The 15,414-nt window shown below is 46.5% G+C and overlaps 1 protein-coding gene across 1 annotated transcript in view; it reads right to left on the bottom strand.

The window, feature by feature from the left end:
- The window catches only part of LOC106811246 (insulin-like growth factor-binding protein complex acid labile subunit), a 38,464-nt gene extending 23,508 nt beyond the window's left edge, over positions 1–14,956 (bottom strand). The window contains exon 1 of the mRNA XM_014814801.1: positions 14,411–14,956. The gene's annotated coding sequence lies outside the window, so the exon portion shown is untranslated. The remainder of the gene's footprint in view (positions 1–14,410) is intronic.
- Positions 14,957–15,414: the final 458 nt, after the last annotated feature.

The following is a 15,414-nucleotide window of genomic DNA, read 5'->3' as shown; positions in this document are numbered from 1 at the left end:
GTGTGTGTGTGTGTGTGTGTGTGTGTGTGTGTGTGTGTGTGTGTGTGTGTGTGTGTGTGTGTGTGTGTGTGTGTGTGTGTGTGTGTGTGTGTGTGTGTGTGTGTGTGTGTGTGTGTGTGTGTGTGTGTGTGTGTGTGTGTGTGTGTGCACGCGAAAGTACACGTAGACGTGCAGAGAATTACATGAAAAAACTCTTGATATTCCTTACTGGATATTCCTTACTGGAGAACTGCGAGTAAACCTTTTTCTTTTAAATATTTTTAAATGTTTGTTTTTAACTACAAGGAAAACATGCGAGTCGGGTGCAGCACGCGTCAGCTCAGAACTCCTCGCATCGGAATGTCGAGATATAAATATAGGGGAAGGAAAAATCCCCCGCGGGGCAATTCGGGCCACACATCGTTTGAAGAACGGGTGTGACACCCCAGATTCGACTGAGAGATGAAGGACCGCCTAGCAGAACGAGCTATAACAGCATACAGCAGGATTTTACAATATCCCACATCGCGTTTAACATCGCAATGCTCGTGCTCACACACCGTACTACAGAGGTGCTACTGGGCGGCGTGGTAATGCCTCTATCTTTCGAGGCGCGCCTGAGTAACAGAGATTTACAACCGGGCTTATCGGATTTAACATGCGGGCTCTGCTGCCGAGATCAACTCCACACTGGCCATCAAACGGATGGCAGAGAAAGGAATGTGTATATAGCACGGCTAAATGATATACCACCTTCTCCCCAGATGCCCACGGCGTTAACTTAGAGGAATAAACCCCATGGCAATTAACTATTTAAGAAATAAATTGATCGAAAAAATATTTTAACAACTTTTTTTTTGGTTAACTGATAGGCACCTCCACGCGCCCCGGGTACGGTTTCACCCGGGGCTGTACTGACCTTAAATCGGAGCCGTACCGAAGGTCAAACGAAATCTGATTACTAATCTAATTAAAAATCTGGTTTGTGATTATGAAGTCCTTCGTGACTTCTATGTCACCGCTGCAAACAGCGCGATTGTGGTCTGTTGTGTCGTATAAAAATATCTAATCGAATTTCAGTGAGGAAGAAGGAGTTTGTCTTGAATCGCAAACGAGTAAGATGACCCAGTCTCGTTCGAGATGCCTATACGGGAGGAATTCTCTACACTGGCATCATGCCAACTTTAATGTCTCCCGCCGTAGGGTCAATACCTATCCCACAATCTACAGTGATTCGCCGAGTATGATACTATCGTGATGAAAAGGACTAATCTGATTGATAGAAAACAATCAGGATATGGCTCTACTCACTGGATGCCATGTCGCGAGTGCACGATGCAATCGTTTTACATCCCAATCAGTCAAGGAGACGTGACAGCTAGGGTGACAGAGAACGATAAACACCATTTAAATATTGCGAGATTATACAAGTCAGAATTTTAGTAAATGAGTTCGTAGATGAAAACACATCACGTTCCGCGCGCGTTTGTGCTTCGTGTTTTCATTTGCACGTACAGCGGTTCCTTCCGCCGGATCTCTTTCAGAGATGCCAACTATAAACGGTAGCTGAGCAACTGATTCCAGGGAGCATATAAATTACGGTGCTCTACACGGAATCTATTGAAACTAATTTGTTTTCACGTCACAACAGCGATACGGTCCCGATAGAATCAGCAGATGACGCCTCGGTGTTTTTTGGCCTGTGTCGTCAGCCGCTGAACGTCGAATTAAAAGCGACTGCCATCATGCTTCCCCCTTATTTATCGCTTACAACCCACGCATTAATAACCCCACGCTAGAGTACGTTGCCATAGCGATCACCGTGAGCATCTGCTGGGACCGGCAGGGCAAAGTTCTACGGAGCGGCAGCGCCCCAGTTTCAAAACTTATCCGAAAGGCTTATCCGCAAACCGCTTCTCCGTGATTTATGCTAAATGAAAAATAATTTATGACACGCGGGGATGTTAGTGAGGAATGCACACGATGGCGAGCTAGAAGCATATGGTCGCGTGTATTTCCAAGCGCGTGATGAACTCGTGAGAGTCGGTGGACGAGCAAGGCTTTCATTACGGCAAGGTATGTTTCCGGGAGATGTCTGCGGCAGCGGCGGCGGCGTCGTGGTTTACACGTTGACTCGACGTTTAGCCGTCGGCACGAGTCGCTCGAATAACTTGACCTCCTCTGCGAACGTAACCCGCGAAAAAATTCGAGTGTGCGTGCGTGTGTGTGTGTGTGTGTGTGTGTGTGTGTGTGTGTGTGTGTGTGTGTGCGTGCGTGCGTGTGCATGTGTGTGTGTGTGTGTGTGTGTGCGTGCGTGGCGTGCGTGCGTGCGGTGCGTGCGTGCGTGTGTGTGTGTGTGTGTGTGTGTGTCGTGCGATGTGTGTGTGTGTGTGTGTGTGTGTGTGTGTGTGCGATGCGCGTGCGTGCGTGTGTGTGTGTGTGTGTGTGTGTGTGTGTGTGTCAGAGTTACGGGCTCCTCTCGCCAACAGGTCCGATTTCAACGCGAACGTACCGCGGGATTCGTCGCTTTCCCCCCAGGACGCGCTCTCGGAGGAGATCCGACTATATTTAGAACAGGTTTTGCTTTTAATTGGCGGAAAAAACATGCTGTTCCCCTTCACCTTCTCGTTGGGAATGTTATGCACTTAACAGCGTCTATTTCGATTTTCTGAAAACTTTCTGTACGCGTGGAGTGGCAAAGATTTGCCTCTGGCGTGTCATATGGTGTATTTATACGTACCGCAATAGAGTTGAAAGTACATACATAGCAATAGTAGACCTAAGTGCATAGCTAAAAAATATTGCTGGTTCTGTAGAAAATACAAAGAATAAAACTAATGTTGGTTAAGTTACTGCGCCATTCTCTCTATTTCACGATATAATTTTTATAATATTTTTTGGTAGTTTTTGTATAATTATTTTTAAGATATTTTGTCGCACGCGCATTTTTTATCGTGCTCGAGTTTCATATTATATAATCGAAAGATTCTACATCGGAACCGAGCTCTGGAATTCATTTTGTGTTTACAGCACGTTTTATGCCCGAATCTCACTATAGCTTGTTTAATTCGCGCCGATTTTTAGCTGCCACATTAGCAGTCTTCACTCTAAATAAAGGTCGTGATAAAATGGAATGATTCAGTCCTCGGGTTATTACCCGTACGACCAGCACACGGTCTCCTGCCGCTACTTGGCGTTCACGCCGTGTGCGCGCACGTACCTACATTAATGCACCGAGCCGGTACATTTACGAGTGCTACGTTAGCACGGTGGCACTAACGGAACAGGCGAAGCATGAACCCCATTCTCCTCCTAACGGCGCATTCAATCGCATTTTGCTTTCACGACTGACAAGAATAATGGCCGACATATATATGACATTTCATATAGGTTCGAACGACTACGTTGAGTGACGTTGAGCATTCGATGCGGTAGCGTGCAGGCGATATTATTTTCATTGACAGATTTTATGCCTGGGTAAATACGTACGTGCGTGGTAGGCTATACGAACGTGTAGACGGTTTAATCGTATCATAGTTACACGGCAGACATCTTATATGCAAGCCCGTTTTTCAGTGAATTTTGTACAAAAAAAACTTCATACGTCTGTGTATATATGCATATGTATTCCGTGCATATATCCTTATATGGTGCCTTTAATTTGATAACTTATAGCTATATAATGCAGGCGGAGGGTACAGGAGTGGTACGAGGATTGCTAATGCTGCATCTAACGTTCATTAAAAGTGTATATATATACGCGCGACGCGCTCGCCCCAGACGCGCGCTAGCTATACGTCTATTTAATAGTTTGATGAATCATGGTCTGCAGAATCCAGTCATGAATCACTGGAACATTCGAGCGCAGAGAATCGGTGTCAATAAACTTGCTACCGCGCTGTATTTGACAGATTCTAACCGTAAGCAGAACACTCTGAGTTAGTTCCTCTGACAAAGCAACATGTTCTGCTAGCATCTATGACAAATACGACATACGCATATACGCTCTCTTATGACACTATTTGTCATAAGAAGATTCTTCCTATGACAAAATTGGCGAGCCAAGTTCGTTCCACTTTACGGCTTACAGCAAATTATATATTTTGCTTTACAGCTGAAATTCACTGCTTGCGTTCATAATAGCGCTCCTAAACTCCTATGATGCGCACAACACATACAACAATATTTGTCATAGAAAGAATCTTCCTATGGCAAATAGTGTCATAGGAGAGCGTATATGCGTATGTCGTATTTGTCATAGATGCTAGCAGGCAATAAATATAACATTTAGAGGTCGAATTAGGTGGTAATGACCACCGTACTTATAGCGCTGCTAACCGCAGACGGTGCTGCCCTCTAATTAGGAAAAAACGACCATTGAATCTGACGTTGACGATTCGAGCACGCATGTAAATGTGATGTGTGTTTGTTCAAATCGGGATTTTTCTCGACGCTAACTCTTATGTGACATGGCAGCACATCGCATGATACTGATAGCGAATAATTATGATTGATATAGACTGCGTGGGATTAAAAAGCCTGCTACAGAATGGCTAGAGTTTCTCGCTGTCTGTTCGCGAACATTTATGAAACCCTATGTCGTTTAAATATGCGAGGCCTGCCTACAGCAATATCGCTAAGTATGAAAATGAAGCGCGTATCTCGAAAAACCCCCCTCCGGAGTCTGTTAAGGTTTTTTCGATATGGCAGGATTGCAGTTTTTTTCCGTTTGTAGTATGAGGAAGGAAAGAACGATAGGAATCATAAATGCGACTGAAACATTAACGACATCGTGAGTACTCTGTGTGAATGCTGTAAAAGAAGATTTTAAAACATCGATGTTGCCACAACGATACGTCCACTACACAACCAGAGCTAAATCAACTATAACAGTTTCCTAGAGCTAGTTAACCGCGAAACGAATGCTATTCGCATAGTGAACGGCCAAACGAAAACGAAAACGCAAAATGGCCAGCGCATGCTTATTTGCGAAGCGATTAGGTTGAATATCTCGCGTAATTCTTGAAGGAATATAATACATCGTGCGAGTGCGTATGGAAGAAATCGTTCAGCTGGTTTTACCAGGGCCACGTTCCAAGCATTACGGAAAGTTAGGTGCGGGTTGCTATGGCAATATTACCCCGAGATGGAACTGATTTAGCTTTTCCAAACCAGAACTAAAATCATATCAAATGGTCACGAGAACTGAGAACGGTCATTTTCGAGACGAAGGATTGGCCCATTTTAGTTATCTGGGTACCGGGAAATACCAGATAATGTCTTGCATACGTGCGTGCGCGTGTGCGTGCGTGCGTGCGTCTATATGAGACCAGCAAAGTTTTCCTCGTGCAGTCACGGCAGCCTCTTCGTGCGCTGGTCACGTCCATCATGCCCCGGGTCGATGCTGCATGCGGCGAACCTTTCCCAAGCGGAAACACTCAGGGCTGGCTGGTTCTTTTCCCCGCTAGGCAGAATCCATCTCGCTCGCTTAGCTACTGAGTAGGCCTACAAACGCAACACGCACACGCATACGAAGACATGCTCACAATGACACGAACACACGCGCACATACGCGCGTGAACCCACTCGTAGACGCGCACAAGCACCCACCCTCACACCCACACACACGTACATACCCACCCTCCACCCTCACGAGCGCGCACACGCACAGATACAAACACGCGCACATACGCGCACACGTACATACACGCACACGCACAGACACGCACGCACACACGAATGCACATACACACACACAAACGCGCCCACGTTCGTGCACGCGACCACGCACAAACACGTGACCACCATGCCCATGCGTATGCAGACGCCCACGCATCCTCGCACACAGAGTTATGCATACACATCAACACGAACAGACGTGTTTAGAAACGCCTTTACTAGACGTTCGACAACGCTTCCAATACATTACGACCACCCAAGCATGCTATAGTTAATTCATGTACATAGTCGCTAATGGTACGTTACACGATTTATTAGAGCATATATCTTGCACGTCCAGACTACACACGTACTGCCAACTACGCGTAAAACACGGCTACGGCCGATAGCTTGCCTAACTGCGGTTTTCTCTGAGAGGGCTATTATAGTATTCCCGCGCTTTATTGCGCGCATGTATATTGTGACGTACCTCCGGCAGTGGGATATTCACTTCCGGCGGGACAATAGACAGCGCCGCCATAATTGTTGAGTTCAATGTGGCGCGTTTTTATTCGTCGTTATTTGGTAATAGTGGACGTTATGGGTATTCCACGATGCAGTGCTGCCGTTGGAACGGTATAATACACCACACATATGACCTGTTATGTGTTTCCGACGGAATAGGCTAACTGCTGTTTGGTCGCGTGCGGCGTGGGGCGTAGAATGTCCCGCACTAGAAAAAAAAACTATTGTTGGCTCTGTCGCTAGAGGAGAACGCTGGGCTGTGAGAAATTCTCCGAGCGCTTAAGTTTCAATTAACATTTTTAACGGCGTCTGTTTACGTGCTAAAGGTAGCTCCTGGTGACCCATCTATGTGTAGGCCTATGTATGCACGGAGAGTGGAGTAAATTACCTAGCTTTAGGAAACGGTCACACGTTGAAGGATTCATCGAATGTACGTCGAATATGCATTGAATGTGTCAGTCTCGCAGCCTGGTCGGACTAGAGTGAACCCATGTATGTTTCCCTTTCAATTCGCTCGCTTTTTGTACATTTTACGACTAAATGTTGACTTTCAGGCTAACTGTGGGACCGACCCACGTGCAGCGAATGGAGTGACTCCATGCATGCACGCTATCACACGTACAGATACTTATGTTATGCTTCTTACGCACAAATCATACATACCCCACGATGGCGCTTTATTTTCCTACGTTGTCAGTGCTACCAGAAATAGATCGACTTAGTCTCGTTGGTCTATTTTTGTGGCACTCGAGTTGAACCACGCCCACGCGTAAGCATTGCTTCATTAACACGAGGTTTGCTTTGTCAAAACGTGAATTTCCCTGATATTTTTTCGGAATTCATATCCTTATATATTCATTTTCCTAACCTAAAAAATCGTGCGTCCATTTTTGACATCTCGCTACAAAATTTAAATATTAATACAACATGATTCGCATTCTCTCCCCCAATCGCATCGACACATCATATACATATACATAATATACATATACATATACTCATACATAGACATAGACATATACAATATAAACACCCACGAATATATTGTCAGGAGATTACGTCACACTGTTCAGCAGCACACACTACATACCAAATACTCGTCAAACTATACTACATACGTTACGGGCCACGAAGAAAGGAACACTGTTGTAAATTGGAATCATACGATACCATTCAGTTATAGATTCAGTTGTATTATAAACTGGGTGGGTTTGGTGGAGAGGGGCACTCGTAACATCTCGTAATACAGTGGCGCTACATAGCAGAGCAATGCCAGCGTGGACCCAGTTTACGGCTCGAAGACAAGATGTGCCTGCAGCAGCAGCAGCACACCACTGGTTCAACGCAACTAGGTGAACGTAAATAAATATGAGTATTTAATGCTAGAGTGCCGCCCCCCCCCCCTTTCAAACACACACACACACACACCACACACCACACACACACACACACACACTTATACACAACACAACTTCACATACACAAGTTAACACTCAACGCACACACACACACACACACACACACACACACACACACACACACACACACACACACGCGCGCGCGCGCGCGCGCGCGCACACACACACCACACACACAACACACACATACACACACACACACACACACACAACACACACACACAACACACCCACACACACGATAACGCGCACGTAGGTTGACTCCAATTCGCATGTAACGGTGCTCAAACAAGCGCGTATTCGACCTTGCGTGTGTTGGTTTCCTAACGTGATGTATGTGTGTGTGTGCTGCGTACGTGCTGTGTGCGCTGCATCGGCGCGGCGTGGTTTGGCTGGCGTGTGTATGTATGCGCTACGTGTTGTGCATTGTGTGTGTGTTGCATGTGTGCGTGTTATTATGCTATGCGTATACGCGCGCGGGCTGCTGTGTGGTGTGTGTGTGCGTGCTGTCTGTGCCATGCAGTAGATGTGTGTTGTGGGCATGTGGCTATGTATACATGCTGTGCGTGTATTGTATGGTAATGTGTGCCATGCGCTGTGTGTGCGTGCGTGAGCGCGCCCGTGCGTTTACTGACGAAATAGAAACGTGGCTTGCCTCGTTGTGAGCAGGGAGTGTATTTCATCAGTCCTTAATCTAGGCGCGAATTGAGGCTCATTCGAGACGTGCCATCGACGTCATTTAATTTATTAGCACTGTATAATGTACAGAGCTTTCGTGCTTCGGTCTAGCTAAACGTGCACGTGTTTTTAAACGCCTATGCTGTAAGAAAATGAAAGCCCATCGGCACAAACGTATGATATAGAGATCATGCCATGGAGATGATACTATGCCTATAGGTACATACCCTCCTGGCCAACCTTAATAATACGCTGCTAGTTATATGATCATTCATACGATTACAAAGCCTAAAGATTGTAGAACTGCTCTTACAGCACACTATATAATATATATATATATATATATTTATTATATTAATTATATATATCATATTGCTCAAGAAGTAGATTAATAACACATGTTGTGTGATTCACAGATAATGTGTTACACAGATAATGTGTTATTATCTACTCTTGCAATATACTATATATATATAGTTATATTATATATTATATTAGAATGACGTTTGAGAAACATATGATATGAGAAACACAAACGTATAGTTGCTGCCTCATCTCCCATCTTTCGATGAATGTGTGGTTTCGTGGTGGAATGCGTGAACAACGCTGTAATTAACTTGTTACTCGTAAGAATGCGAACGCAATTCGAGCACGCTCAATCACGCGATCCTTCCGCAGCTTTCAACACGCTTAAAGCGTTGAAAATCACCGCGATTTCACATCGCTTCAAGCGTTAGCGTGTTCAATTGAAACAGTTCTCGGCGCTTTAAGCGTCTGCGTCTTTTGAATTGTCTAGTTGTAGTGGCTTCAAGAGCTGGGCAGTGTCGGGGAGGGAGGCGGAGCGATCAGATGTCCGTACACGCTTCCGGCGCGTCCCGGCGGTGCCTGCTTGCATGTTAAGCATGGTTGCCGGGTCGTTAATAGTCAGCGCCTGTCCGCACGCGGCTGGTCGCCCATCGCGTGTGCCGCTCTTACCCTACGCCGCATCGCTGACGTTCTTTTATATGAGATCTATTTGTCTTAGATAAGGGATCCAGGGTGAGTCTAGCAGGAACTCGTGGCGTATCATGAGGCCATATAGAAATATATGGGCGTTAATATATCAACCAGCTGCAAAAACATCCTGCTTCCTTCAGTTCCTAATCATATATAGATCATAGCGGTATAGCGCTCTGTCTATAATAACTAATTCACGGTTTCCTCGTAAACATGGCTACTGTTGTGACATGTTTGGCGGTCATCCATGCACGCGCCTAGCTTAATTACTATAGCATGCGATTTAACATGCGAGTTAGCATGCGAGTATACTGCTCATGAGCTCAAACTCGCAATGATTATTCTGTATATAGGGCTCCCCTGACAAAGCTCCTTAAATTTCTAACGACAGTGACTATAGAAGAATCGTTGATTATTTATGACATAGTGACGGAGTTACACGTCGCTATCATGCCAGAGTTACATACACCGTTCCTGTGTTATCGCCTAACAACGCCACGGCGTGCCAAGAAATGTTTTTACCCCTTTTCAACGCCAACCTAGATACCGAATACTACAGCAATTCCACCGAGTCGGCAACACCCGTGAGCATCTCTGCGTGAAATAACGTTAGGGATAAACGCCTAAAGGGGGATTGTAACGCACGTGTTTTATTAGTGTGCATGTGGTACGGTATAGTGGTTGCTATCGGCCGCGGCATCTATCGTATATAGTTCGTATCCCACAAGGACACAACAATCTCGGTGTTCGCTCTATAAGACTTTCGAGTTCTCGTGTGAAAAAATAAAAATATGCATGCGTTTGGAATTCGAGCGCCGATCACCGGTCAATGATCGGTGAACGAACGGAGGCCGAAGCTAGCATTATCATTATCGTCATCGATATGGAGAAGCGCGTGCGGCAGAAATGCCTCCATTATTCATAGCCAACCTGGTTTAGTCCTCGCGGGAGAGTTTTTGTAGACACATCGGAAGCAAATGTATGAAACGTGTGACCATTGCTTTAGGCATGAGATCAATAGCCTCAACCCAACTGAACCTCCGATAGCTCTAAAAAAGCAGGGGTCCCTTATCAGAAACAAAACTAGCCAGAACATTGACTTTTTCTCGTAAACCGGACCTCTATATATACTGCGTATGAGAAACTCGTAACTTTACGATGTTTCCGTCAACAATCTACGAGACAACGTTGAAGTTAAAGTTAATTAATTAAGAAGACTATAATGTTAAGACTAATTTTGTCATCTGACAACGGGGTCCAGGCTTTTAAATCAGTTCGGCGCGAATCCAAGCTCAGCCAACCGGTCTGCTGGCTGTCTCACCTGTGGATGAACAGCTACCAGGGACCGCACGCCAAGCCGACCGTTCTGCTGGCTGTCTCATTTGTGGATGGACAGCTACCAGGGACCGCACGCCAAGCCGACCGTTCTGCTGGCTGTCTCACCTGTGGATGGACAGCTACCAGGAACCGCACGCCCAGCCGGCAGTTCTGCTGGCTGTCTCACCTGTGGATGGACAGCTACCAGGAACCGCACGTCCAGCCGACCACTATCGTAATTGATAGCAGAGGAAAAAACAGCGCCCTGTGCTCTCGCTACCGTCTGTTTATCCGCTTCCATAAATAGACGTCCGCTGCAGCAGCAGCAGCGGTAGCAGCAGCGCGGAGAACGGACGCCGGTGTCCTGGGAGGACGGGAGGAGGAAGAGGAAGAGGAGGGGGGAAGGGGAGGGGAGAAAAGCGCTTTCCTCTAGGCACACGTGCAGCGGGCATCATGCCGTCTCTACCAATTTGTTAATAGCGGTCTGTGCACGTACGGAGCGGGGTTTCAGCATCGGAGGCGAGAAAGAGAGACATAAAGAGCGAGAGGGAGAGAGACATAGAGAGAGAGAGAGAGAGAGAGAGAGAGAGAGAAAGACATCGAGAGAGGGTGAGGGAGAGAGAGGGAAAGAGAGACACATAAAGAGACGCACAGAGAGAGAGAGAGAGAGAGAGAGAGAGAGGGGGAAAGATAGAGAGATTGGGTGAGAGAGAGAAAATAGAGAGAGATTAGGAGAGAAGGGGAAAGACGGAGGAGAAACACACAGAGAGCGGGGGAACGAAGAGAGGAAGGAGAGCGACAGACGGGGTACCAGTCTGCGCAGCACGCACAATCCATCGTGCGCACAGCTATAACCGCCAAACGAAATAAACCGCCGAGCCGTGGGCACTGTAGCGGTATTAGCGGGCCGCCGGTTGCTGCTGCTGCTGCTGACGGCCGAATATTTTCTCCGGAATTCGGAGCGTAAAGAATTCCGCCGTACAGATGTGTGTATCCCGGGCGCGATTTCCGCTGATTTCTAACTCTCTCCTTGTTGTGACGAGTAGACCTACGCGTATGTTTGACCAACAATTCTGTGTTTTTTCTTTCTTTCTCCCCGCGCGCCCGCTTGCTGTCGCCGCTTGCAGTGCACCCATCGCATAGCAGATGCTTGCTAATCTGTAACTCTCTTTTTGCTGCGACGCTTACCGTATATACGTACGACTATACTGAGTTTGTTTTCCTCCCCTTTTCCCTCCCCCCCCCACTCGCCTTTTACCACGGCTTACAATGCAACCAATGTATTTACCTCTTAGCGAACCTACCGCTCGCTGCCAGACCGCTTAGTAGGTAATTTGTGCGGAATAATGGTTATGCATGTCAATGTTCGGCGATTTCAATGCGTGAAAGAGCGGTGCGGTTGTAGAGAGGCTGTTCGACAATAGCAATTATGCGGCCGTCGCAGAAGAACAGCACTGATGAAAGAAATCGCAGGGGCGTTCTAAAAGAAATTGCGTCACAATCGTATGCCCTAAACAGCGGAACAAAGATACGATACGCGCACGGAATTTTACACTTGAAAATTAATCTATGCAAATTGATACTAATTAACTACTTCGCTGTAATTGGTTTTGGGCAGCGTTCATAAATGGGCATGCACCGCAATCCATCTGTGGGTAAGTAATGTGAAAGGCATAATTACTAAGTCGCACTTTTGGTAGTTTTATTGTGCATTAAATTATAGTTATTATTTCTGTTTATAAATTTCTGCGAATCAATTTAAGCTCAGAACCAAGGTCAGGGTTATTACAATGACCACTGTTGTATGATGAATGTGGTTATTGGGTGCGGTCGATAATCGTACGTTTGTAATTTTGTATCGTGTCAGCCAGCACACGTGCGTTAGAGCCTGTGTGCTGTCTGCTTCCGTCCATCCTAAACCATTATCGCCGTAGAACGCTAATTCATGCACGCAAATCGTCTGCCTGTTTGTTTGTATTCCGCTCACAGACGAGATATCGTGTTGCTTATCGTAACGGTCCCCCAACAGAAGTGTACGTCAGGCTCCCCATCGGGGTACAGACACGGTCGGCAATGCAAGAAAATTACCCGTAAGTGCTTGCAATCTAATTTTAAAGCGAAAAGACGACGAGATCAGTGTGCAATTGTTTTTGTGTGCGGAACGCCGCTCGTGTTATGCGTGCGAGGGACGCCACTAGATCTCGTCTGCCGCGCTTATAAGCTTTTTGTTGTTCGCAAAGACAACTCTCCATTACAGCGTCTCGCCGTAAGTAGCGAGGGAGCAAGCAAGCAGTAAAGGGTTTAGCGCGCTGGGATCTTACTTTCACTGCACCATGTGCGTCACACCAGATGATCTCACGCAACATTTTATCTGCGTGCGCGGGCCGAGTTACATCTAAACCGCACCGACTATACACGTGAATGGCCGTTTCTCATGTGCGGTATGTGCTAACCCCAACCCTAACCCTAACCCAAGTACTACTAGTCGGTCGCTGGAATAGTATTATGAGGTATGCGCAACGTTCTGATATGTTCGCGTGTGGAAATCATCGCCGTTCCACACCAAGGATCGTTTTCCGGACGGACCGGAAATGGAACACCGTCAAATACGTGCTAGCAAAAAATCTATACAATATGTGTCCCGGTCTATAAAGGTCGCTCTTTTCATTGAGTGGTAATCATGCAGTGAACGCGTCTTTATACAACGGACACCTTTCTATAAAGAACACGTTTTTTTCATGACTGACCCTTATATACAGGGTCGTCTGTATTGCGAGTCAACGCGCTCGAATCAAATCGCAGGGTTTTTTTCCGGATTCTAAAATGTGATTAAAAATTAATGAGGCACAGTGCAACGCACGCCGAGGCGTTGACACAGTGACACGCGAACATCGTCTGTATTCACGTCAAGCCGCTGTTCATCAGTTCTGTGTAGCCGCCATCCAATCACTGTCCGTTTTTTTATTACTCTCCCCGGGCATCTTTCGTTAAACATTGCCGAGAGACTTAGCTAGGGCTCATAGCGTCTATGTCCCCCAGGGTACTGCCGGAACGTACCCTGGGTACGGTCCGGTATACCGGAACGTACCCTGGTAACTATTTGATATGGTTAGGGTTAGGGTTAGGGTTAGGGTTAAGGTTAGGGTTAGGGAGTAGGCGTAGGCGACTCCCTAGACTCGTTAGTTGAGTAGGCGAGGTACGGTCCGGCATATTAGATAGTACCAGGGTACGTTCCGGTATACCGGACCGTACCCAGGGTACGTTCCAGCAGTTCCCTGGGGGACATAGACCCTATGAGCCCTAGCTAGGTCTCTCGGCAATGTTTAACGGAAGATGCCCGGGGAGAGACTCTCTCAGCCTAGCTAGGCGTTGTAGGCACGGTATAGGTACCTCCGCTCAGTACACGATTATTTCTATGTACCGATGAATATGCTCGCCTGTAGTACTAAAGTGAATATTAGGGCTTACTTTGACTATCTTTCTAGCCCTACGTTGAGACCTCGGTGCACAAATCAACGTTATCCTATTCATATCTCTAATCGATGAGTACCAATCATAATCCCTTAAATATAACCGTAATCATTTTACCTAAACCTAGTCGTAAACTAACCCTAACATTATCATTACAATCCGCGGTCCTGGAGTAGGACTGAACGGAAACGAGTGCAAATATTGCGCGTGTACACATATAGTAAACGCTATAGGCCCATATCGCATGCAACTTTGCTCTTTTTAGTACGTAGCATTATTTTACACGTATACAGATAAAATATACTGATATACTGTTAAGTACGGAATGAGTGATAAGGCATAGCCCACTGATTGCGAATTAAACTTACCTTGTGAACGTCTAACGGGGCGCGCGGTGTATCTTGGTCAAAGTCGTCGTCTCCTTCGAACGCAGAGCTGTCGCTCACGTGTTGCTCACGCACTCGCGGTCTCTGTTTTTTCGCACCGTGTTCGTTCGGTGACGCCTAATGCACACGTACTGTGATGCCGTAACGAGTAATGCACCTGCGAGACAAATCTCTTTCTCTCTCTCTCTCTCTCTCTCTCTCTCTCTCTCTCTCTTTCTCTTTTTCTCTTTTTCTCTCGATTTCCAGCGCGATTACGCGTACGTGTGTTCTTTATTGCGAATGCTTCTCAAAGACTGTCGCTACCTTCGATTGTTGCCTTCGACAGTTCCCTTCCAGTTATTTGCGAGATATACTGTGCCGCTCACACAGTGACAACTATAGTGGCAACTCGCCTGATGAGTAAAGTCTCCCGCTTTGCTTGCCGCAGCTGCTGTTACTCGGGGGATAGCTCGGCTAGTGGGGTGCGTACGGCGCAGACGCTCAACCCAGCTCACGGGTCGGCTGCGATGAAGCGCATCCTCCGAGCTCGCCGCGACATCTAGCGGAATGACAGTTATGATGATAAATTGGGGGAGAGAGAACGCGCGCACGGGTATTATTACTGTGTGGCCATCTGAAGAGCGATATTCGCGTGGACGGAGGGCACATTATTATAAAATATTAGCGGGCTTTAACTGACTAATAATTATAGGTTCGTATATAGAAAGCAGGATAGACGCGAATAATGTTTTGCGGTGGCACACCGGTGGCGAACGTCATGGGTGGCGTTTTTGTTCGCAATTTCTGAAAAGTACGAGCATGATCTCTGAAAACGTTGCCATTTTTGCTTGCCGCCGGCCTTTCAGTCTCGGTGCTAAAGCAAAAACCCGATGAAAGCGCTGAAAAACATCCTAAAATAGCCCATCTCAATACCATAAATGAAACGCAGTGGGTTTAAGTATTGATAGCCCTATCAGTTCAGTTTGGCGAAGAAGTTAATAAATACA

Source organism: Priapulus caudatus, unplaced genomic scaffold (genome assembly GCF_000485595.1).
Source record: "Priapulus caudatus unplaced genomic scaffold, Priapulus_caudatus-5.0.1 Scaffold519, whole genome shotgun sequence".
In the NCBI taxonomy this organism is placed as follows: Eukaryota; Metazoa; Priapulida; class Priapulimorpha; order Priapulimorphida; family Priapulidae; genus Priapulus; species Priapulus caudatus.
The sequence above is the reverse complement of the archived record's forward strand: the minus strand, read 5'-3'. Positions and strand labels throughout refer to the sequence as shown.